Below are 21,698 nucleotides of genomic sequence, written 5' to 3'. Positions count from 1 at the left end.
AACGCTTGACAGGATGGCACCTTACCTCGGTCACGCAGTCTTTCCAAGTTGGCTTCTTGAGGATAGAATACCCGTGACCCACGCGGAGGACCAGTGTCCTTGAAGAGGGAGAGGTGGGCTATGCCACAGACCTTTGGAGCCCCCGGGGCAGTGATCTCCCGGGGCCCTCTTCTTCCTCTTCTCCGGGACGCAAATAGTGCAGATGCCCCAGGCAGGAGGACAAATGCCCAGGTCATGTGCACTGTCTGTGAAAAGATGGCAGCAGACCGCGATCTCCGATGCCTCGGGGCACTTAGATTAAATCTCCTCCTAAGGTGAGAAGTGCTAGTTCTGTCCGTGAGTGTGGTCGCACGTCGTGAAGCTGACCGGGTGCCCTGAGCTGCCAATCTTGTTTCTGGATGACTGGAACTAAGGTCCCTGTGGCAATTAAAATACTGTTGATGCCAATGAGCTAGGATTTAAGATTCTATCGACCATACTGTTGGGTCCCCAAACTCTCACACATCCTGTGTTTTGACCTACAAGGCTGGGTGGTCCTATATTCACTTTCATTCTTTCTCCCCTCCTTAACGAGCAGGAATACGGCACTGGTGGCCTCCCCGGCGATGGTGCTGGACGGAAACTCCCTGCGCGGGCTCCACCAGCTCTTCCACGTCCTTCCTCTGCAGTGAGGCTCTGGGGCTTAGCACCGTGCCAGGCCCTGAGCGCCGCCTCCGTGCGTTCTGATGGTGAACGACAACTAGAGTCCGTGAAGATCTCAGACTTTGGATCTTCAGAATCTTTCTGGGGGTTAGGCTACTGACAAAGAAAGCCATTTCACCACCTAACTAATTTCTACCTACCTAACTACCTGAAGCCCCACGAAATCCAGAAACCCCAAAGCCCAAGGTCCTGGGGTCACTGTGAGTCCACCAAGGGCGTGTTTGTGCATTTACCGTCGTCATCAGCCCTGCTCTTGGATAAGTCTGCCTTTCTGTGTTTGCCTCAAAGTGAGCACACAGGGTGCATTTAAACTGAAAAACAGATGATTAGACTCTAAAATATGCAGCGTGGTTTTATTCTCATTAAATGAATATTACACGACAAAGCATCTTTAATCAAGCTACTTTGGCTGCCCTAAAAGGGATGTTCAACAGATTTTGGTCTTAACAAACCGTTTTCCTCACATTTCTTGGGTGGGGAGGAATCTGTAAGGGAGTGTTTGTCAAAAGTTGCTTACACAGAACTGAACGTAACTTTTTTTTTTTTTTTTAAGATTTTATTAGTTGAGAGAGACACAACATGAGAGCAGAGGGAGCAGCAGGCTCCCCGCGGAGCAGGGAGCCCCACGCAGGACTCAATCCCACGACCCTGCGAACATGACCTGAGCCAAAGGCAGACACTAAGTGTCTAAGACACCAGGTGTCCCTGAACGGAGCACTTTTACATAGTAACCTACATACAGCCCGTTAGACAGTGAGCACATCGAGGGTGAGAACTAGTCTATCTTTATTGGAACAATGCAGGTTAATTGTTTAAACAAAGTTTTATACCAACTTCTAATCTCCTTTGCGCCTTTGTTACATTGAAAATGTACATCCCAGGTCACTTTCAGGTCTAAGCACGGGCCGCATGATGACATTTCCTGTAAGGGAGGAAACAAGACGGCCCCAAAACCCAGCCCTGGCCCACCTGAGTCATGAACCGTTCTGCAGGGACTACGGCTTCATCAAGAGCCCGCAGATCCGGCAGCCCATGGGCAACCAAAACTCATTTCTCACATTCCTGGAGGCTGAGAAGTCCAGCGTGGAGGTGCTGGCAGGTTCGGGGTCGCTGAGGATCTCTTCGTGCTTGTAGGTGGCCGTTTTGTCCTTGCACCTCCCATAGTGGAGCAGGAAGGAAAGGCTCTTACGAAAGCCGCAAATCCTGTTTCCCAGGCTCCCTCGTCCTCTGATTACCTCCCAAGGATCCCACCTCCAAAAACCACAGTAGGGATGAGGGTTTCACCTACAGATTTGGGGGTGATGCCACAGTGAGCCCACGGCCACCTCCAGTGAGGCCTAGAACCTGCTCTACACCATTTCGCCCTGATCCAGTTTCCAATGCCTCTGAGTGAATATTTTCGCTCTGCAAATACTCAGCGTTCACCTACTGTTAGCTTGAAATCGTGAATTTAACTTGGTCTCACAGGCAGACTGTCGGCTGAGGTGTGCTGGGAACATGAAGATGATTTTTCTTGCCTTCACTCCCGTGAATATTAAATCTGAGAAAAACATTGTAGAGTCCTTGGTCTGTTTTAGAAGGAAGAAAAAAGGAGCAAGCCTGATTAACTTGCCAGGATCTATATCCTTGAACTTAGCCTGATCAAAGCCTGCATCCTGTAAGTAGAGATTATACTCCGTGCCTTTCTTCATAAATATATTGTGCCAAAGAAAATGTTCACCTGTCTTCTGCTAATGTAAATGCTATTCGCTTCGTGTAGGAGGACACACGTAGGATGCACAAATGATTTAACTACAAGTTTATTAAGTTGCTTTCATAAAGGAAAATCCTTAAATCCAAGTGATCTTTAGGGAGCTGCCGCAAATGCCTCTGACTGTGGAACAGTGGCCCTTGTGACACAATACAAAGGACTCACTAATCATCTCAAGGATAAAGGAGATGAAAGAACTAGTTCTGGAACTGACCACAGATCGGACTGATTGTTGACCATTCATGTTGTGACTGTCCTTCTACTTCCTTCCCTGCCCTTGGTCGGGATCTAGGTAGTGTCCTTTGACAAGTGCTAAAGGCCACAGGCTCCGCTGGCTCCGGAAGCAAGTCTCTGAGCCGGAAAGCAGCAGTGCCGTGAGCGTCGCTCTTCCCCTGCAGGGCAAGCGTGACTGACGTGCTGCCAGCTGGCAGGGAAGCAGGGCAGATGCTGACCTCGTCTCCCTTCCAGTGAGGGAAACATTCTTCTGCTACATCCCAGGATTTAGCAACTCTTGGGAATCTGGTGAGACCTGGAGAATCCATGCAAGTTATTAAGGAACAAATGTTGGGGGACTCCCCGCACCCCAACCGCACCAAGTTCTTATGTTAAAGCCCAACCCCCAATGGGATGCTCCTTGGAGAAGGGGCCGTGGGAGGTAATTAGGGCTAGGTTGTGGGGGAGGGGCTCTTAGGATGGAATGAGGGTCTTCTGAGAAGAAAAGACCCTCAGCCCCAATCTGCCCGAGGCAAGGCAGTTTTTGGACTGCTAGGGCTCCAGAACAAGGGAAATGAATTTAACCACCCATCCACGGTATTCTGTTAGCAGGTCAATCAGAAAAGGATGCAATTTGGATGCTTGGCAAAATTCAGATTCTTGGGCCTGAAGGCTCACATTATGGGGAAGACCCTAGCAAGTTCAGTTCATGCTTCATTTTTACCATCTTTTCCCAGAAGCTCCAGGACTGTGCCTCCCGACTCTGCGTGTCGTAAAGCATGGCATTACATAGATTTCCATCTCCAGAGGAAACAAACTAAAGATACTGCATTGTATTTGCCGCAGAACTTCCCTCCTTATTAAACTTCTACTTCAGTGTGAAGTTTGAAGCCAGAGGAATAGCCCTGCCCAACCCTTCCTGAGACCGATGGAGATACTATATCTATAGCATATATAAACGTAGTTCGAATTGTGTGGGCACCCTTTGACCTAGCCTTTGACCTGAGTGTTCATTTTCCATCACTGGGAAGAATCCTGGGGCTGTAGTCCCTTACCTTGAAGTTACGAAAAAGAGAAAGCTGTACTTCGTAATGACTGGTCTCTGTAGACCGGTCATCACCTGGGTCCTTTAAACAGTGGAAGAGTGACGAGATATCCTCCAAGTGGGCTCAGGTCCCCTGTCCTATCTGCCTTTTTCTATCATCTACTCACATATTTTTAACTTTATCCTGAAGAGAGGAGTCTATTGGACCTCAGGTCAGTGTGTACACAGATCTGACATCTCTCAGGAAGTCCTCTTGAAATGAGAAACAACATGCCCTCTATTTTGGGGGCGGGGGGGTCTCATTTGAAATTAGGTGAGTCCCAGAAAAATTAGATTTTCTTAAAGGATCCTCCCGTTCTCCCTGGAGCAATTGGGTGCGCTTGTACAATAAGATTCATGATTCTAGTGTTGAACATGTGGAGATGACTTATGACAGGTTAAGAAGTCTGAGTTATGTGAAATACAAATCTGAAAAATGGGATTTTAAAAAGCAATGCAATCTTTGAAGGCTTTATCTCTTTACACTATTAATCTTTGTGCGACCGAGCCAGGAGACACAGTGCTCACTCCTAGATCATAGGAGACCCTCGCATGGCTGGTAGCCCCATGGATGATGGGAGCTCGGAAGTGATTTGGACACCCCCAGCTCTGGGGTCTACCAGGTCTACCCAACCAGCTGCTGTAAAGCATCTGGAAAAGCTGTTGAGCCTACATGTTAACCTCCCAGTAACTGGAGAGGAAAATGCATGTTGCATAGCTATGAGTCATCAAAGGTGAGCGAGGGCCACTGAAGAGTGTCCGGGTACCGGGAATGGGAGACAGGAATGCCTGCCAGGAGGGACTTCACCCAATCTTGATGTCCATCCACCTGAGGGGAAGACCATCTCCTCATGGTGCGGACAGGAAAGGGTGTCCCAGGAGAGAACTCCAGCTCCATCAGGGGGTCAGCAGTCCTGGATTCTGCCGGATTCCACAGTCTGGGCTCAGCAAAAAGCAGGAACAAGGCAGACTTCTTCTATCAGTGACCTCAGTGAATTAACCTTTTTGAGATCTGGTTTGTTCAGTGAGATGACAAATATGGGCTGATCTGGAAGATGTCCTCATTCGTGTAGGATGAGTGTGTGCTGGTGTATTGCTTCGTAATATGTCCTTCTACATAAATATATAGAATGAAGAAAAAGTCTGTAAAACACTTAAAACAGTGGGTGCCTGGGTGGCTCAGTGGGTTAAGCCTCTGCCTTCAGCTCCGGTCATGATCTCAGGGTCCCGGGATCGAGTCCCACAGTGGGCTCCCTGCTTAGTAGGAATTTGATTTCCTTCTCTGTCTGCCACTCTATCTGCTTGTACACAGACTCTGCCTCTCAAATTAAGATCTTTAAAAAAAACATTTAAAACAAGGAACAAATACATTTCTATGAAAAGCATATGTGTCCATCACATGCATGTAGGTCTGTGAGGTTAAGAACCGAAGCCCTAATTCCAGAGCTGGCACGTCGGCTGGCTGGAACCATCCAGCCGCCCCATCCCGTCCTTGCTCTGGGCCACTGCTGGACGGCGGAACGGGGCCCAGCTCCATCTGGAGGGTAGATTTGATGCTGACCGTGCGAGACCAGCATTGCAATCCATACCCGAGTCCAGCCACTGTGGCCTCAACAAGGCAGCACGCTCGGGGGGGGGGGGGGGGGGCTTCCCTGGCTTGCTCCGTCCCCCTGCTGGGCTTCTCAGGAAGAGATCTGCTTGTGTTTCTGGTTTCCGTTCTCGCTTTCACTGAACCATGCCCAGCGGCCCCCAGCAGCTTTGTCATGGGCCTGTTGGGGTCCCTTGATCCTCACTTTGTGGCCCCCTCCTGGAAGTGCAGTGATGTTGGGGTTCAAGGGAGCAGGAGCCCCCCATGCTACCGGGGGACCCACAACCGGGATTCTTAAAGGTTCCAGCTTGGGGCTTGGGAAAGGAAGCTTAAAAACGTGTGCTAGGGGGTCTGGAGTCTACAAGAACACTGACGCCAGCTGACTTGGCTCCGTTTTCATGGAGGGAAACTGAGGCCAGCCTAGGAAGGGAGCCTGTGGACCCACATGCCTCCGTGGTCCGGGCTGGTGTGACGTGATGAGCAAAGCGGGAGCCAGGGTGCGTGGGAGGGAGGCCGCGGAGCCCGGCCCTCGGGGACCGGTTGCCCACCCACCTCTCTTCGGAGCTCCATGGCCTGAGGTGAGGTCCTCTAGCTCCACTTGACCTTCAGAGGGAGGATGCTCGGCCCTACTGGACGCGGCGGCCGGGACACTCCCATGTCCTAACACGCCGTGACAGTACGAGGAGCTCCCATGCCACCTGCAGCTACGAACCCGTGGTGCTGAAAATGCACCCGTCCCAGACCCGCTTCGCCCGCAGCACCGGGTCCCGTCTTGTAGACATCTGGTGTGACTGGGACGCGGAAATTTTACATCAAGTGTTCGGCTTCACTCTAAAATTGCTCCCACGAGCCTGTGTGTATTATCTTTTAAAAATGGGAAGCTGCAACGTTCCACATGGTCATTTCTTTGGGTTCAATCCTCAAAGTAAGCTGGAGAAGAAGGAATTGTTCTGAGTGAAAAACAAGACTGCATAAAGGTTGTCACAGCACATGGTTCACAATAACCCCTTGCGATAGCTTTTTTTTTTTCTTAGCATTTTTGGCCAGCCTACCTGTGGCATGTCACTGTCCTCACAGGTGTCTAGGCCTCACCCAGATCCTGTTCAGACAACCCCCAAGGCTACCAAGTGTTTCCTTAGTTGACAAATGCACAGATTCTAGTAAGAGGACAAACTTGCCCCAACCTCCTGCCTAAGCAAAGCGTCTTTTTCTACCATAATACAGCTATGAGATAAAAATAACTTTATGTGTACTGCTGCTTCCAATTAGTAACCTACCTTATGTGGTTACGATATGCTGATCGATACAGGGTGCCCTGGACACAGCGTCAAAGAGGAGTGTGGTGAACAGCCATGGTAGCATCACAGTGAAGCTGTGTGGTCCCTCTTAACCAGGGCAGAAATTTGGATGTTTTGTACCACAGGGTCACTGGATCATTTTACTTAATCCACAGGAAATAAATCCCGTAGTGCTATGGTCCAGACATTTTTATCCTCTAAAAATCCTGTGTTGAAACCTGGTGACCAAGAGGGGCTATGAGGAGGTGGGGGTTAGGGAACGCGTGGAGGTCAACGCTTGCTGGTAAGAGACCCCCACAACTCGGAGAGAGAGGGCTGTCTGTGACCCAGAAAACCAGTTCTCCCCACACACCAAATACACCGGCTTGAGCTTCCCAGCCTCTAGACTGGGAGAAACTCATCTCTGCTCAGAAGCCACCCACTGGACCATGTTCTCTGACCGCCGCCCAGATGGCCCGGGATGCTGAGGCCGCGTACACGGGCGGTTAACAGGTGACGGGTGAGAGCACAACGCGGAGAAACCGTCTGGAACTCAAACTCCACAACCTGGGTTGGACTACACTGTATGAGCCCTTGGGAAGAGTTGCTGTAACCCTCAGCCGCCGTCTCTGCAGAATGGAGGTAGAAACTGTCCCTCCCATAGTTACTGGACGTGGAGGCATTAAGTCATGAGAAATCGTCAGTGGAACAGGAAGCCCCGCAAACAGGTTATTTATATGCTCAAGATTTCGGGAAGCAAGCCAAGTCTGAACTTTAGAGCCATTCCTGACAGAAGTCTGAACTTTAGAGCCATTCCTGCCGAGGTTCTGAGCCTGGGAAAATCCCCGGGGATTCTAAAGGAGCTTAGTGTTACTACTAGAGGCAGTTTTAAAAAGGAATGCTTGTGGAGTCGGGTGGGTAGGTCCTAAGTGGCCATAAGGAGGGTCTCCCAGTTGAATACTGGCACTGCTTTTCCTCACACGTTTTAAGCGATCGCTTGGTTCCTTTTTTTACACCATCTTCATTATTTGGTTGTTTCCAGTCACTGCCATAAGTGGAAACGTCCATATATAAATACTTCCGAAATGCACATCTCAGCCTTGACCTGTCACTGCCCAGAGCACCTGCAATGCACCTCAGGGGGCCCTCGGGTCCACACAGCAAACACGGTCCCAACCGAACTCGCGACCTTCTGATCCCTTGTCCCCAGCGATCTCTCCCGTCGGGCCTCAGTCTCCCTCCCCTCCGTCTCGGGATCTTCCGTCCCGCCATCTCCACTGTAAAATCACTCCTCTTCGATGGAGTTGCGGAAACCACACCACATGGCCGGGGTGTCCACAGAGCAGGGCGTACTGACCCTGTGTCTCCTGTCCTGGCACACACCCTGCACGCCTGCTGCACTCGACGGGCTCCTACACGAGCTGCCGGAGCTGCTTCTCCTGCACGTCGTCTAGGCCTCAGGCAGCCTTCCAAGTCTGCCCCTCACATGGTGCTCTCTGGCCTCCCAATACCTGTGTCCTCATTCTACGTAGACTGTGCGTGCTTGACAACGTAGGGCCAAGGTCCTGTCCCCATTGGTTACCAACTAAACTCTTCACTTGGCTCTCCTGTCGTTCCATTCCATGTTCTCCGTGGTCCAGCGGGTGAGACTACGGACCGTTTCTCAGAACATCACTGGTCTTGAGGGAGAAACAAAATCTCTGCACTCTGTCTTTGAGGCGCTATGTCCTTGGCCTGGGATGTGCCCTCTATCCTCAGACATGTCCTCGTCCAAGACCCGAACCTTGTTGGTGAGACTTCCAGTCCACCATCCGTACCAGCTGGCCCCAAGGAACGTTCTAAACTCATTTCAGCACTGCTTGGCCACTTCTCTGTCTGCGCTTTAAGTGGGGGCCTCGTTAACCGTGCAGGTTCTCCTCTAGAATGCTTGGACTGAGCCTCTACCCCACTCACGGCTGAAGCTCGAACACAGCTCGTATGTGAACAATGTAAAACTCAGGGACTCCAGTGGAAACAGACACAGGGCAGAGAACGTATCCTTCCAGAAACAGATCTGAAAGGAGTCCTTTAAATGGTTCAGGAAGCAGAGAGCAGTGAGTTTCCATGAGGTCCAAGTTAGAGGCACACAAGCAATGGCCTGACGTTAGCTTCTTCAGTATAAATGGAACAAAACATGATCCAAAGTCTGATCTAAATGAACTTCAAACTTTATAAAATTGAAGTTTGGTTTTTATTTTCTGTTCCTCATGCTTTTAGATGAAGCTGTTTTGTTTCCTAACCGCTTCCTCCACAATAAAGGGATAGAACACAAAGAGTATTTCCAGGCAGACATTTGAGAAAAGTGTGCTCATTAAAAAAGATGAATAGAGCTTCCAGTATCACTTCAATCACTAAACTCCCATTTTTTTTTGTTGTTTCTTTTGGAAAGAATGAACTTCAGTGTATGCTCTGATTCCTTAATCTCATCATGCTGTATGAAAACTTTCTCGTTCTGAAATTCAATAAATGCTTCCAGATTCTATTTACTGTAGTAAGGATTCGGATTTCATTTAAAAGCTGAAGTTCTATTTTGAAAACTCAAGCTCTGGGTATGACTGAGAATTCATATCTCATGACCCTGCATTTCAAATTACACCTTCTGTTTCTAAAAGCATTTCCCACACCAGTCCAACATCTAGAAAAGCCCCCTTGATGCAGATTGTGTCTCTTAAGCGCCTGCCTTTAGGGACGTCACACCATGAGCTACAGTGTGTATCCTGTATTCCTTTGCTCTTTCCAGAAGCAGGAATTAAAAAAAAAAAAAATTGTAAAGAATTTTATTGTTCTAGACGGTCTCCAGCAGGCTGCACACTGAGCAAGGAGCCTGACCTGGGGCTGGATCCCAGGACCCTGAGATCCCAGCCTGAGCCGAAACCAAGCATTGGATGGTAAACTGACTGCACCACCAAAGGTCCCATTTGTACATACGGAGAAAACCAAGGTTCTTCATGTAGGTAAAAAGCACATCCTATATTCCGAGTGACATTCTTGCCACTGAAAGTTTTCCTCTCACCCTGGAAATAACACGACAAACTAAAAGATAGTTGTGTGCTTTGTGATAATTGAACATACTCAGCATCTTAAGGATCTTCTGATTGATGAATAGATCTGGTATGCTGTTATAAACCAGTTTCTCTACATTTCGTCTAACCAACTATGCAGTAGACTCCTTAAATCTTCCCATTCACCTAACAAACACTCATCTGATACATAATATTCCAAGACGACTTCCAGATGCAGAGAACAAGTCAGATTTACACAGCAGAAAATTACTGTCTATGATGTTAGTATAGTTCTGTAAATACATTAAAATCATACTTGAAATGGTGAATCTAGGGTATCAAAATTATACCACAAAGCAGTCTAAAAATCACCATTATGAAACCCACTCACTAGTAAATCTGTTCTTTCAATTTTTGCCTTTTTTTTTTTGTAGTTAGCACAGTATGGGTATAAAATTAAAGTTGAGCAACCAGTTAATTGACCAATTCAATGAAGATGCTGGGAGATGGTCCGTGATTGATGGGCATATATGGCATGTTTGCTGAGAAGCAGTGCAGGCTCAGACTCTGACGCGAGTCCGAGGTCTACTCAGCTTCTGGCTTGGCCAGCTCTTACCCTGTACGACCTGGATAGCCTTTAATCTCTTGCAATCTCATTTCTCCCAGTGTAGACAGGGCTAGGATTGCCCCCTCTCAGCGTGCCAAAGAATGTGGATAGTAGGGAGCAGGACAGGGATATCAATGAAGCTGAACTGACCGTATTCTGCTAATTGCTGAGGCTGATTGATGGGAATATGGCAGCTCTAAGATTCTCTCTGCTTGTATTTGGTAACCCAGGAAAAGTCACGTTGTCCTCCATGTGGTTTCTTTTAAATTAGGTACTTGTTCATCCAAGGCATAGGACAGCAGACAAGGATTATTATTGGCCTAAATGTATGTAGGGTAAGACCACCCTGGTTTTCCTACTGAAAATAAAGCCCTGGATGTTGCTTATTTCCTCCCCCCCCCCCCAACCCCCGACGACACCGTGCAGACATTACAAATACTTTCACGTGATTTTCCTCTAAGATAAAAGCATCAGTGGAATCCAGCGGATATTTGCGCTCCCAATACCATGCTGACAACTGTTAGGACCATTGTAGAGTGAGTTCAGGAAAAACAGGTCAGTCTTTCATACTCTTCATGTCACCAAAGACTGTCTGACAGTCCGCGGCAGCGCAAACGCCTTTTAATTTCCATGTGTAAGAGGAAAAGTCAACATAACTTCTGAGGTTAGATTTTTTTTTCTAATAAGTCTTCAACTTTTTCATGTGAGCTACATGGGGGAAAATGGTGGTATTGGCGAAATGATCAAAGAACTTCCAGGTCCCTGGGATCTGAGCCTTGTTGACCCCATTAGTTTGACCCTTGAGAGCAAACACACATAGGACTTTTGTCTGTCTCCTATGTCGAAGCTACCTCAGAAGCAAGAAACTCGACCTTTGCCGCGACCCCGTGTGGGGGGCCGGCGAAGCAGCAGGTGCAGCTGAAGTGGGTGGCACAGGCACAGCGGGGCGCACAGCCCAAGGCCGCAAGGCTGATCCCAGGCCCTGGGAAAGGCCGGCGGCGAGCAAGCCGACAGTGGGAAAGCGAGACGGTTGAGCTGGGCGGGGAGGAGGGAGGGGAAGAGCCGGCCTCCTTGCACGGGCTAAACCCCCCAGGGTGGGCCCAGGAGGGCAAGGCATGCTGCCCGAGTGGGCCGGAGACCAGAGCCTGGCCCCGGAGGTGAGGGCAGCCTCGGTGGTTCGACGTACCCACAGCAGCGCATCAAACAGCAAGTCCAGGGACCCGGACTCCAGTGTTATCTGGAAAATGACACTTAACCTCCATCTTGACGTCTTTGTAGGACCCGGAGGAGAGGACGCAGGGTTAGGGCTGTACTCGCTGAGACGCCTTCAGCTACGAAGAACGGAAAACCAGAACTGGCCTGAACAGCGAGCACAGTTATTAGCGGACACAGTGATCCTGGAAGGAGAGGGAGCCTCAGAGCTGACGGGGCCACAGGCGAGGGGGTGTCATGGAGGGCGTCTGTCCTCTGTGCTCCACTGGCCATAGCATTGGCTTTAACCCGTGTCCGGCTCCTCTTAAGGCTGCAGGATGGTGGCCAAGGCATGTGTCTGGGCTTCCTTGCTCAAATAATAACCCCATCACCGTCTCAAGAGCAGCAGACCTTTCCCAGCAGCTTCTAGGCAGCCTCCACATCCCGTGACCAGAACTGAGCCGTGGGAACCGGCTACAGGAGGTACACGGAGGTACATGTAGGTACACGTACAAAGAGGTACAGACCCTTAAGACTTGGGGTTTAGCCCTAGGACATTATTTGACCAAATGAGGACAGGTGGACGTGACCTAAACCATTTCTGAGCAGAAGCTTTGAGAAAGACCAGAATTCTTACCTGCTCGTTGGGTGTTTACCTTTGCTGCAACATTGGCTTATTAGGGACTTGTCCTTCATCCAGGAATGTTCCCCAAATAACAGACCCACAGCCACCAGCAGCAACAGAGAAAATGATGTTTAGAACTGAGGGTCACGAAAGTTTAGTCCCATGAAGAATGGTTTCTAAGAAAAAAGACATCTTGTGAATATATGAATGAACAGAACAGTGGTTTTCCTAAATTACGAGGACTAGAGGCTTTTCTACTTCTATTATTTCCTCTATTGAACAATTGATTTTTCATTTCTAAAGAAAAATTTCATTCCATCCTTCATTCTGGGGGTGTCAGTGGGAGCCTAACCCTTGTATAACTCAGACATAACTTCTGTCTGGTGCACCTACAGTTACCTCACTCAACACTCTGTAGGTCCCTCCCGTATGACGGGCCCTGCATTAACCATGAGCTGTTAGGCGAAGCGGCTGGTTGACATGAACGGTAACTCAGATCATGTGAGAGTCAACATCTTGCCAGTGTAAGAAGTCCTGTTTATCAGGACCATCCTCTAAAAACAATTTTTAGAAATTTTAGAAACAAAATATGCTTCTAACCATTGTTCCTCGACTGCCAGTATCTTATATTTTTTTCTTGGCATCTCATCATGGACATGATGGTCACCATTTCCTCCTGCAGCCCGCTTCTAGGAGGCGGTCTGGCTGCCCTAGTACCCAGATCAATATTAGATATTTCCTGGTCCCAGCAGATTAGATACCATTATTCGCTGGAGCTCTGAATAGGCCTCCATGACGCCTGTCCCATAATTGTGCAATCTTGACCATTGACCTCACTGGTCAAAAGCCTGTCTTTTCACCTGGGAATGACCACGGCCCACCTTTGTCTACACTAGAGCCCTTTGTGCACCTGCAGAAAGAGGAGGGGGAGAAAATCATGGGAACGTTTTGGTCCCTTGGATCAGCACTGTCTCTGCAGTTCCTCCTGGCACGTTGCTGAGGCTGTGCCTGCTGAGCCTTGCCAGCAAGGAAAGGTCATCCCCAGCCTGGGAGTTCACTCCCTGCGCTGTGCAGTTTGCAGCTCACGGTGCCAATTAAAATTCCAGAGGAGCCTGTCGGCCAGCCGGGTTGGAGCTGCCATCGGATAGGAATGATTAAACTCAACATTCAGGGCTCAGCTGGAAGGTACGCACCTCTCCAGCACAACAGCAGTGGAGACGCTGCCCCGAGAATAGAGCAAGGGACGCAGTTTCCGGGTGCGCAGCTATTGGGAAGGCGTCCTTAACCGGGTGGGGAGGTGTAGACCTCCTGCTTGACCTCGCGTGTGGGATTTAACCTTCCAAACTTGTGGAATTAGAGTGGAATGGTGATTGCTCGTGGATGGGGAGGAGGGTGGGTAATGAGATGTGGTTCAAAGGGTACCCACTTAGAGAAGGCAAAAAGTCCTGGAATCCAGTAGAGAGCATGCTGACTATAATCAACGAGATGTATCCTATACTTGAAAACTGCTAAGAGAGCAATTAAGTTCTCTCCACAATAAGTAATTACGTAACATGATGGGTGTGTTAATCGACCTTATGGAGGTAATCATTTCATAATACACGTGTATACTGAATCATCACGTTGTACACTGTCAAGTTACTCAGTGCAATTATATCTCATTTCAGTTATATCTAATCAAATATTTATACAATGTCAATTACATTTCAAAGCTAGGAAAAAGGCTCCTACCAGAGAGAACTTTCTGATCTCTTCTGTAAATGATCACCTGCAGACCTCATCCCTGTTCCTCTTGATCCTTGTTATCTTGCAATTTCTGTTCGGGTTTTTTTTTTTTTTTAAACCCTTTCCCCTTATCCTGTATTATTTGTTGATGATCCAAATCCTTGCCCCTGGAATGTAAGCTCCTTAAAGGCAGGGACTTTGCTCTATTCACAGCTGCTCCTCTACCGCCTACGAGACTGGTTCCCATAGCGGTCCCACAGTGTTTAACTCCTGGGGAGCAGAAATGGGGCCATGAGAAGCCCCTTCTGTCTCTTTGGAAATTTAAGTAGGAAAGCAATGTGCCAAATAGTGCATTATCGAGAAAAACCCATTATTTACTAAGGTCCTCAAATAGGACAAGTACTCAGGTTTTCATAAAATAATCCTAAGTATTGTTACTATTTTTTTTAAATTTTATTTTCACTCCAGTTAGCGGTGTATCACTAGCCTCAGAGGTAGTTCCGTGATTCCTCAGTTGCACAGAACACCCAGTGCTCATCACATCATGCGCCCTGCTTAATGCACACCCCCAGGTAGCCCATCCCCCCACCTCCCCTCCAGCAACCCTCAGTTTGTTCCCTGTCATTATGTACCTCTTATGATTCGTCTGTTTGACTCCATCTTATTTTCCTTCCCTTCCCTGATACTCCTCTGTTTGGTTTCTTAAATTCTACATATGAGCGAAATTGTATGAAAGTTGTCTTTCTCCGACGGACTTATTTCGCTCAGCACAATACCCTCTAGTTCCATGCACATGGTTGCAAATGGCAAGATCTCATTTCTTTGGATGGCTGCATAGTATCCCATTGTGTGTGTGTGTGTGTGTGTGTATATATATATATATATATCGCATCTTCTTTATCCATCCATCATTGACGGACGTCTGGGTTCTTTCCATAGTTTGGCTTTTGCAGGCACTGGTGTTACGAACACGTTACCCATACTTTATAAAGTAGCAAACCAAACCTGTTAGAGATGAGAGTAAATCCCTCAAGTACACAGAGCAAGAAAAGTGCAAATTTATGAATCTTTTTGCCTTCGTTTGGGTTTCCTCAGAAGCAGATCCATGGTCACGTATTTGGGGCAAAGTTTCTGGAGAAGACCACCTGACGGAGGGGGTGGGGGGCTGGAGGAAGACCAGCCGTGAAGGAAGGACCCGTGGATGCCTGGGTCCCTGCTTTGGGCGACTGATGCCCCAGCCCACTGGGAATGGTCAAGTGTGGGCCAAGTCTGAGAACTGGGCCCTGACGGACGAGGAAGTTGGAACTTGTCCACCAACTATGTCCCTCGTGGGTTAGAGATTGTTCCTGGAATTTTAACTTGCCCCCAGCCCCAACCTGCCCCCTGTGGGGAAGGAGACCCTCAGGTGTCTAGGAAGTACCCTGAAGAGAGACCCACCACCCCCCGCCAAGCCTTCAGCCTGCCGGGACCTGGCTGCAGCTCCCCGGGGTCGGCTGAGGGCTACTGACCCGACGGAGCCTCCACACACAGCAGGTGCACCCGACGGCAAGGCTCGGCGCTGCGGACTGTGTCCTACTGGTCTGACTCGCTCCACCGTGACCCTCGCACGGATGCCTCCTTCGGGGACCTCCGCCCCGCCTCCTACAGCCCCCATCAGGCTTCTCCGCGGGCTGATTTCGCGGACGTAGCTCCATTCCCTCATTTCTACATGTTGCGTTTGCAAAACTGGACCGTGTCGGGAGTCCCCTGCGGCTGGCCTGAGGGGCTGTCGCACTGGAGGGGGGGCGGTCACAAGCCCCGAGCCGGTGCCGGGGCTGCCCCCGTCGCCCCCACGCCGCGGGCCGGACACGCAGGGCGGCTCTGGTTCGGGTCCTGCCGGCAGACGGTGCCGGCGCGGCGACCCCCGGGCTCGGCCCCCGCTGAGGTTCGGAGCCGCCTCCTGGGTCCGGCCCAGCCCCGCCCCGGGCCAGGCTCTGTCTGCAGCCGAGAGAGCAGAGGCGGTCGAGTCCTGCCCGGCCCTGAGGGCTCCGCCGCGAACAGCCGGACTGGTGGGCCTCGCTCGCCCCCTGGTGCCGGCTCTGTGGAACGGCAGAGGCGTCCGACCTTGGGGTCCCCGAGGCAAACCCTGCGAGCCGGTGCGGGTCTCCCTCAGGACTGATGTCCACAGCCAGGGGGGAGGCAGCTGGAGAAGCAGCTGAGACCAGCCAGGCCTTCTGCGGGGCCTGCCCTGCGGTCGTTCCTGGGGTCTACAGGCCGAAGTGCGAAGTGCTACACTGCGAGGTGCTCCGTGCCGAGCTGCAGAGCGGGGCGGGCTGGGGACCCAGCGACAGTTGCGGGGCGGGCTGGGGACCCAGCGACAGCTGCGGGGACTGTCCCCCTGCCGCGGGCCTCACGCTGTGCAGGAAGGATGTGAGGACAGGGCTGAATCTCGTGTGCGACACCCTCAGAAGACCAGTCACTGAAAGTGACGGGGTCACATCCCCGTGTCCAGTTACAGGGACGCGCGGGTAGATCGGACTGGAGCTGCCGGTTTGCCTGGGCTCTGAGGGCCGCTGGCCCAGGAATGTCTGGTCACGTCGTCAGCCTGCGATGCTTCCAGAATGTTTTCGCCAACTTCTATCTTGAGTCAAGTTTCCTTTTTTCCATGGTTATTCAGTCTGTTTTCGGGCCTCATTAGACAAATCAAAATCCATCTCTGTCTGCTTTCAGCCTTCACTTTAGTGAAGAGCGAAAAAGCTCCTTCCCGTTTTCTGTTGTTACTGCTGCCTATTTTCGGTTGCAGCTGCACAGAGACCCGCGGCGTGTGAGGGGCAAACAGCTGCCGACCGGAGCTGGGACTCTCAGGCCCAGGCCGATCTTCCCCCCCTAGCGTCACCTCCTCCACTGCACCACCATACCAGCTACACCGGCCACTTTCTGTTCCTTAATGTACCCAGCTACCTCCTGCCACAGGGCCTTTACACATGCTGTTGCTCTAACTACCACCCCCTCGCCCATAGATTCCATAGAGTTAATTCTGAGTGGTGAGAGAATGCATCCTCAAGTCAGACTGTCTCAGTCCCGGTCTCCCAGGGACTGGCTGGGTACTGTTGCCAGTTACATTTACCAGGCATGCTTCCTTGCACATGAAACGTGCTCCCATGACCACCTTAAGGGGCCATGTGAGGATTTCACAACCCCTGTGCAGGTTGTAGGGTGCTGGCTATCTGGTGTAGAGTTAAACTGAGTGTCAGTCACTATTCAGTCTTCACCCGCACATACACCACTTCCTCCTTCCCAAGGGAAGGCCCCTTGGGTCCTTACTGAGGACACTTTCCTTTGTTACCTGCTCGCCAAAGATTTTTTTTTTTTTTTTTTTTTTTTTTTTTGGTGGTGGTGGTAAGGGGTGGGGACTAGTAAGATTTTTTTTACTTGAACTAGAATCTGTGTAGCCTCCATGCAGCCTGCCTGGAGCACCAGCGTCTCTACTACACAGGACAGTGTCCGTGCCCCAAACGCCGCGTGCTGGGAACAGCAGAACAAGGAGGCACAGCTGTGTCTCGTGGTCTCCTGGTTCTGACGGTGGAGTTTCCCCACGCACGTAGATGGGCTGTGTCACTGTGACCGTGATTCTCTGGAACTACTCTTAGGGAAAGAGTTTGATGTGATCGTAAACTGAGATTTGGGGGCCCCTGGGTGGCTCAGGTGGTGAGGCATCTGCCTTTGGCTCAGTTCATGATCTCGGGGTCCTGGGATCGAGCCCCGCATCAGGCTCCCTGCTCATCTGAGAGCCTGCTTCTCCCTCTCTCTCCCCCTGCTTGTGTTGTTCCCTCTCTCGCTGCGTCTCTGTCAAACAAAATCTTTAAAAAATAGAATAAAAATAAAAGTCGGATTTGTATTTCCTCTGCCGGGAATGCCCCTCTGTGAATGTGGCATCTGCGTCTTTCTGTCCTTGTTTCTGTATCTTCAGGGCTCACGTGGCATGTGGTCCCTACAGTTAGCAGTGCAGCAGGAATCTCCGAATCCCCCAGAAAGCCCTCCACCTAGACCCGTCTCCCCCCCCTCCCTCCATTCACTGCTAACTAGAGGCTGAGAAGACTCTCTGCACTCAACTCCCTTCCTTTCTGGTTCTCTCCAGGCTTCCAGTCAGGAGGCCCCAGGCTCCAGAGCCGCCAACATGGAACTGAACTGTGCTTTGTTTGGGGCTGGGCAGCCTTTGCTGTCCACCTGTTTGGGGCTCAGAATGCATGAGTTACAAATGTCCTCCAGCAGCCTGGTTTGTGGGGAGCTTGACTCTTGACCTGTGGGATGAGGCTAGAATCCCACAGGGTATGGATTTGGCCCTTGGGTCCCCTTTTAGAATCCTTTCTTCCCCTTAAACCATAAGTGATGATTGTCTTTTCCTCTAAAATCCTGTCATTGGGTTCTACCTCCCCACATGCCTCAAACCATCCAGAACAAGGGGTTTTAAAAAGTCACAAAGCACTTTAGCAACTATTTGGGGTGAGTTTGGACTTGGGATTTTTCATCCTCTTGATTCATTCATTCCTGGAGACTGGCCCAGCTTGGGTATGAAAAGTGCTTCCAGAATATGGTGTGTACCAATGAAGTTCAGTTTTGAAACAATACGTCTGGTGGCCATTCACACAATGGTAAAGTGTTATATTAAACTGAGGACTTAAGTATGTGCCATCAACAGTGGTTTTTCTAGACGTGTCTGTGGTGTGCTAAAGGCTGGACGGTAGAAGAGAAAGGGTTAAAGGCGCTCTCTATCCTTGGGTTGTCTTCTGTGTTTTAGATGGCCCCTAGGTCTGCACAGTGAAGTGGTCAGGCACTGAAGCCAGACCTAGGGAGAGTGGTTTGGAGGTCGGGGGGCTCAGAATCTGCCCCAGACACATACCGTCAGCTCTCAAATGCCCCTTCTAGAAAGTCCGACCCAGATCTCCGTTGGGGACCTGCTGTGTGTAGCACTGAGGCCCCTTCAAACTTTTTAATGGTGGGAATTACCTTACTCATTCTTGTCCCCAAAAGCTCTACTCCAAGTGACTTCAACGAGGGTTTGTAAAATTATTTTTAATAAAACTGTGCCTGCTTTCTACCAGAAAAACCCACAACTCTTGTATCCTGATGGGGGGATTCACTGAACACACAGCAGATGGAGAAGCCTGTGGTTGTCCCATTTGGAGAGAAGGAGGAAAATAGGACTGGTGCAGCTTTAAGCCAGACAGCCCATCCAGACTTGCAGATGACCCCACAGAGTGACATGGATAAATAAATAGCTGAACAGCTAAAAACAGTGACAGAATTCCTAACTGCAAGGTTTGGAAATGGAAGCCATTTCTCTTTCTGAAACAGAGCTTCCAAATTAATAAGACCAGCTAGGAACTAGCAGATAATAAAATCTGCATCACTGATAACAAAGCCTGTTGGTTGCAAATTTAACACCCCTGCTATTTTATAGTCTCTCTAATGAATACACAGTTATCACTTGCTTTCAAACGTTTGCGCAGAGACCGATTCAGGAATTCAAGTCACTCATGCCACAAAGCTGCTTCCTATTCATACTTGCTTAAAATTACCCAGGAGAATAATTGGTGTGTTTCTTTCCTCCTGTGGTTAAACATAACCCTGTTATAAGTTAATAAAAGTGACGATACCTTATTCATATTCAAAAGGCAGGCTCCTGCCGCTGCGACCACAAATCACAATAGGTTAATCTAACATCAAATATGCATCACCAGGGCTGCTTAAAAGGAGCATCTGGCCCAAAACTCTACGTCGTAACCCAGTAGCAGACATTGCAAAAAGCCAAAGGGACTTCAGATTAGTATCTCCACGACGAGTAAGTGAAGAACCAGGTGAGGACAGAGCCGTCCGAGACTTCAAGGAGTTTTCGTGATGGCGTGGGGGGACGCTCCAGGTCTGTTGACTCAAGGATAGAATAAACCACTTGAGAGGTCCACATGTCCAATAGTAGTGGAGGACCTCCAGCGTACTGAGTGCCGGGCCAGGGACTGGGGGTGGGGGTAGAGAGGGACACGTGCCTTTGCTTCCTGCCTGGAAGTTACATTTAACTTAGAGAAATGAGCCAACGAATCACAGAAGAAACCTGCTGCTTGAAACTCTTGATGTTCCTGGATCTCCTGGAGATCGTAGGGACCCCGTCCTCCCCAGGGAACACCATGGAAGCAGAGTGAGTGAGTCTGGATCCCAGATGGGGAGCTGTGCAGACAGGAGTTAGACCTGGAAATTACCACGACCTGGAACCCAGGGAGGGCTTCCATGAGGGGCTCACCACTGGGCCGAATACCGTGGAGAGATGAGGAAAAGACCTGATTCGGATCGGATCGGCAATGTGGGGGTCATTCGGGGGAAAATGAAGGCCGTGAAGATGATGGTTGTGAAAATTGGGGGAGAATAACAAAAAAGGGGAGGAAAAATGAAAGGGGAAGTAGGTTGGATTTAGGAAAGAGCTTTAAGATGAGAAACACAGTGTTGCCCCATGGGAGTGACCCAGAGCGGGGCAGTGAGTGCTGGAGACTGAGGTGCACGGGGAGCACGGACACGCGGGGAGCACAGACGCCCGGGGAGCGCTCCATCTTCCGTTGAGGGGTGTGCGAGGGAGTGAACAAAACCCACCCACCCCCTTCCTCTCCTGCCCAGCTGGTTGAAAGGTCTGCCCCAGTCCCTGTCTCTGAATGACTGAGCGTGGACAGCCTCGCCCTCTCCCCGCCCCGTGGGAACAAGCTGGCCAAGCGCGTGGGTTCGGGACCTTCCCTGCTTGTTCTGTACCAGCCCCCAGAACAACCCGCAGAGCCAAGGAGGAAATTCTGATTCCGGTGCCGGGTCATCCCTACTCCAAACATTAAATTGCCCTAAATTTCTTTCACTGATGTCCTGCCTTTGCGAAGTCGGCTTCTGTCAGTTTCTGTGGTAAAATGCAATTACTTCGTGAAAATCCGTGCGGGACCGAAATGAGGGCCGCCGCGCGGAACTGGATTCCAAGTACGGGGAAGGGCTGCGGGGCCGACAGGCACACTTCATCCAGTAGAATGCAATTACGGCTGTTTAAGAACGAAACACATTTTCTTCAAATAAGGGAATAGGATCATCCAAAAGAGCTGGTCTGTCTGGGGCACAAAGACGTGAAGGTCCGTGGGTAAATACCTGGTCTCCTTCTGGATGGGATACAAGAAGTCTGTCCAATTAATCCCGATGTCTGGTACAGCTCTAGGGTAGAGCTGAGCATCAGCTTAGACAGAATTAGTCACAGGATCCACACTCCGTACTGGGAACTCACCTGCCCCCCACGAATCAGCCTCTCACGCCCGTGTGTCTGCAGAAGGTAGCGCTGTGGTCAGCGTGAGCTAGAACTCTCCACCTCCGGCGTCGCGAGTCAACACGGTCTCACTGATCTGAGCACTGTCCCTGAGCTGGTGGACGGGGATGTTTGCGCTGAGGGATGGGCTCACCCTAGCACCCATGCCTGATCAACCACCTACAGATTCAGAATCTAGGACAGACCCTGGGGCTCGACGAAGCCCCACTTACGTCAGACATAATATGTACGTACAGTTGTGGACGGAGTTTCTTGAAGCCTCTGGGCAGTGGGAGACTTGTTCCATCCCAGGCGAATCTGTGTCTGTGCCTTTCCTGACCACCTATTCCTTGCCCGGTAGTTCCTCACCTTCTGGAAAGTGCACGTCACCACCTGTCACGCTGTGCGGATATGACAAGATGAGGCCATAGGCCTACAGAAGGCTTGTCAACGCTGTATGCTCGAGGTCTCCCACGTTCTCAGACTACCTCCCATTGCCTTTCTCTGTAGACTGCATAAATCCTTTAGCCCAAAGGGGATCCACGTTCAGAATTGTGCTGCACAGAAACACACACTAGCAAATAAAAGTAATTAATCT

The 21,698-nt window shown here is 50.2% G+C and overlaps 1 long non-coding RNA gene across 1 annotated transcript in view; it reads right to left on the bottom strand.

Moving 5' to 3' along the window:
• Window positions 1–2,485: 2,485 nt before the first annotated feature.
• The window catches only part of LOC131834768 (uncharacterized), a 58,688-nt gene continuing 39,475 nt past the window's right edge, over window positions 2,486–21,698 (bottom strand). Inside the window, exons 3-5 of the long non-coding RNA XR_009354938.1 lie at window positions 21,356–21,501; window positions 12,091–12,254; window positions 2,486–6,267 (exon numbers count right to left, since the gene is read on the bottom strand). This is a non-coding gene — a long non-coding RNA (uncharacterized LOC131834768). The remainder of the gene's footprint in view (window positions 6,268–12,090; window positions 12,255–21,355; window positions 21,502–21,698) is intronic.

Source organism: Mustela lutreola, chromosome 1 (genome assembly GCF_030435805.1).
Source record: "Mustela lutreola isolate mMusLut2 chromosome 1, mMusLut2.pri, whole genome shotgun sequence".
Taxonomy (NCBI): domain Eukaryota; kingdom Metazoa; phylum Chordata; class Mammalia; order Carnivora; family Mustelidae; genus Mustela; species Mustela lutreola.
Note: the sequence above shows the minus strand (reverse complement) of the source record. Positions and strands in the feature narration are given on the sequence as shown.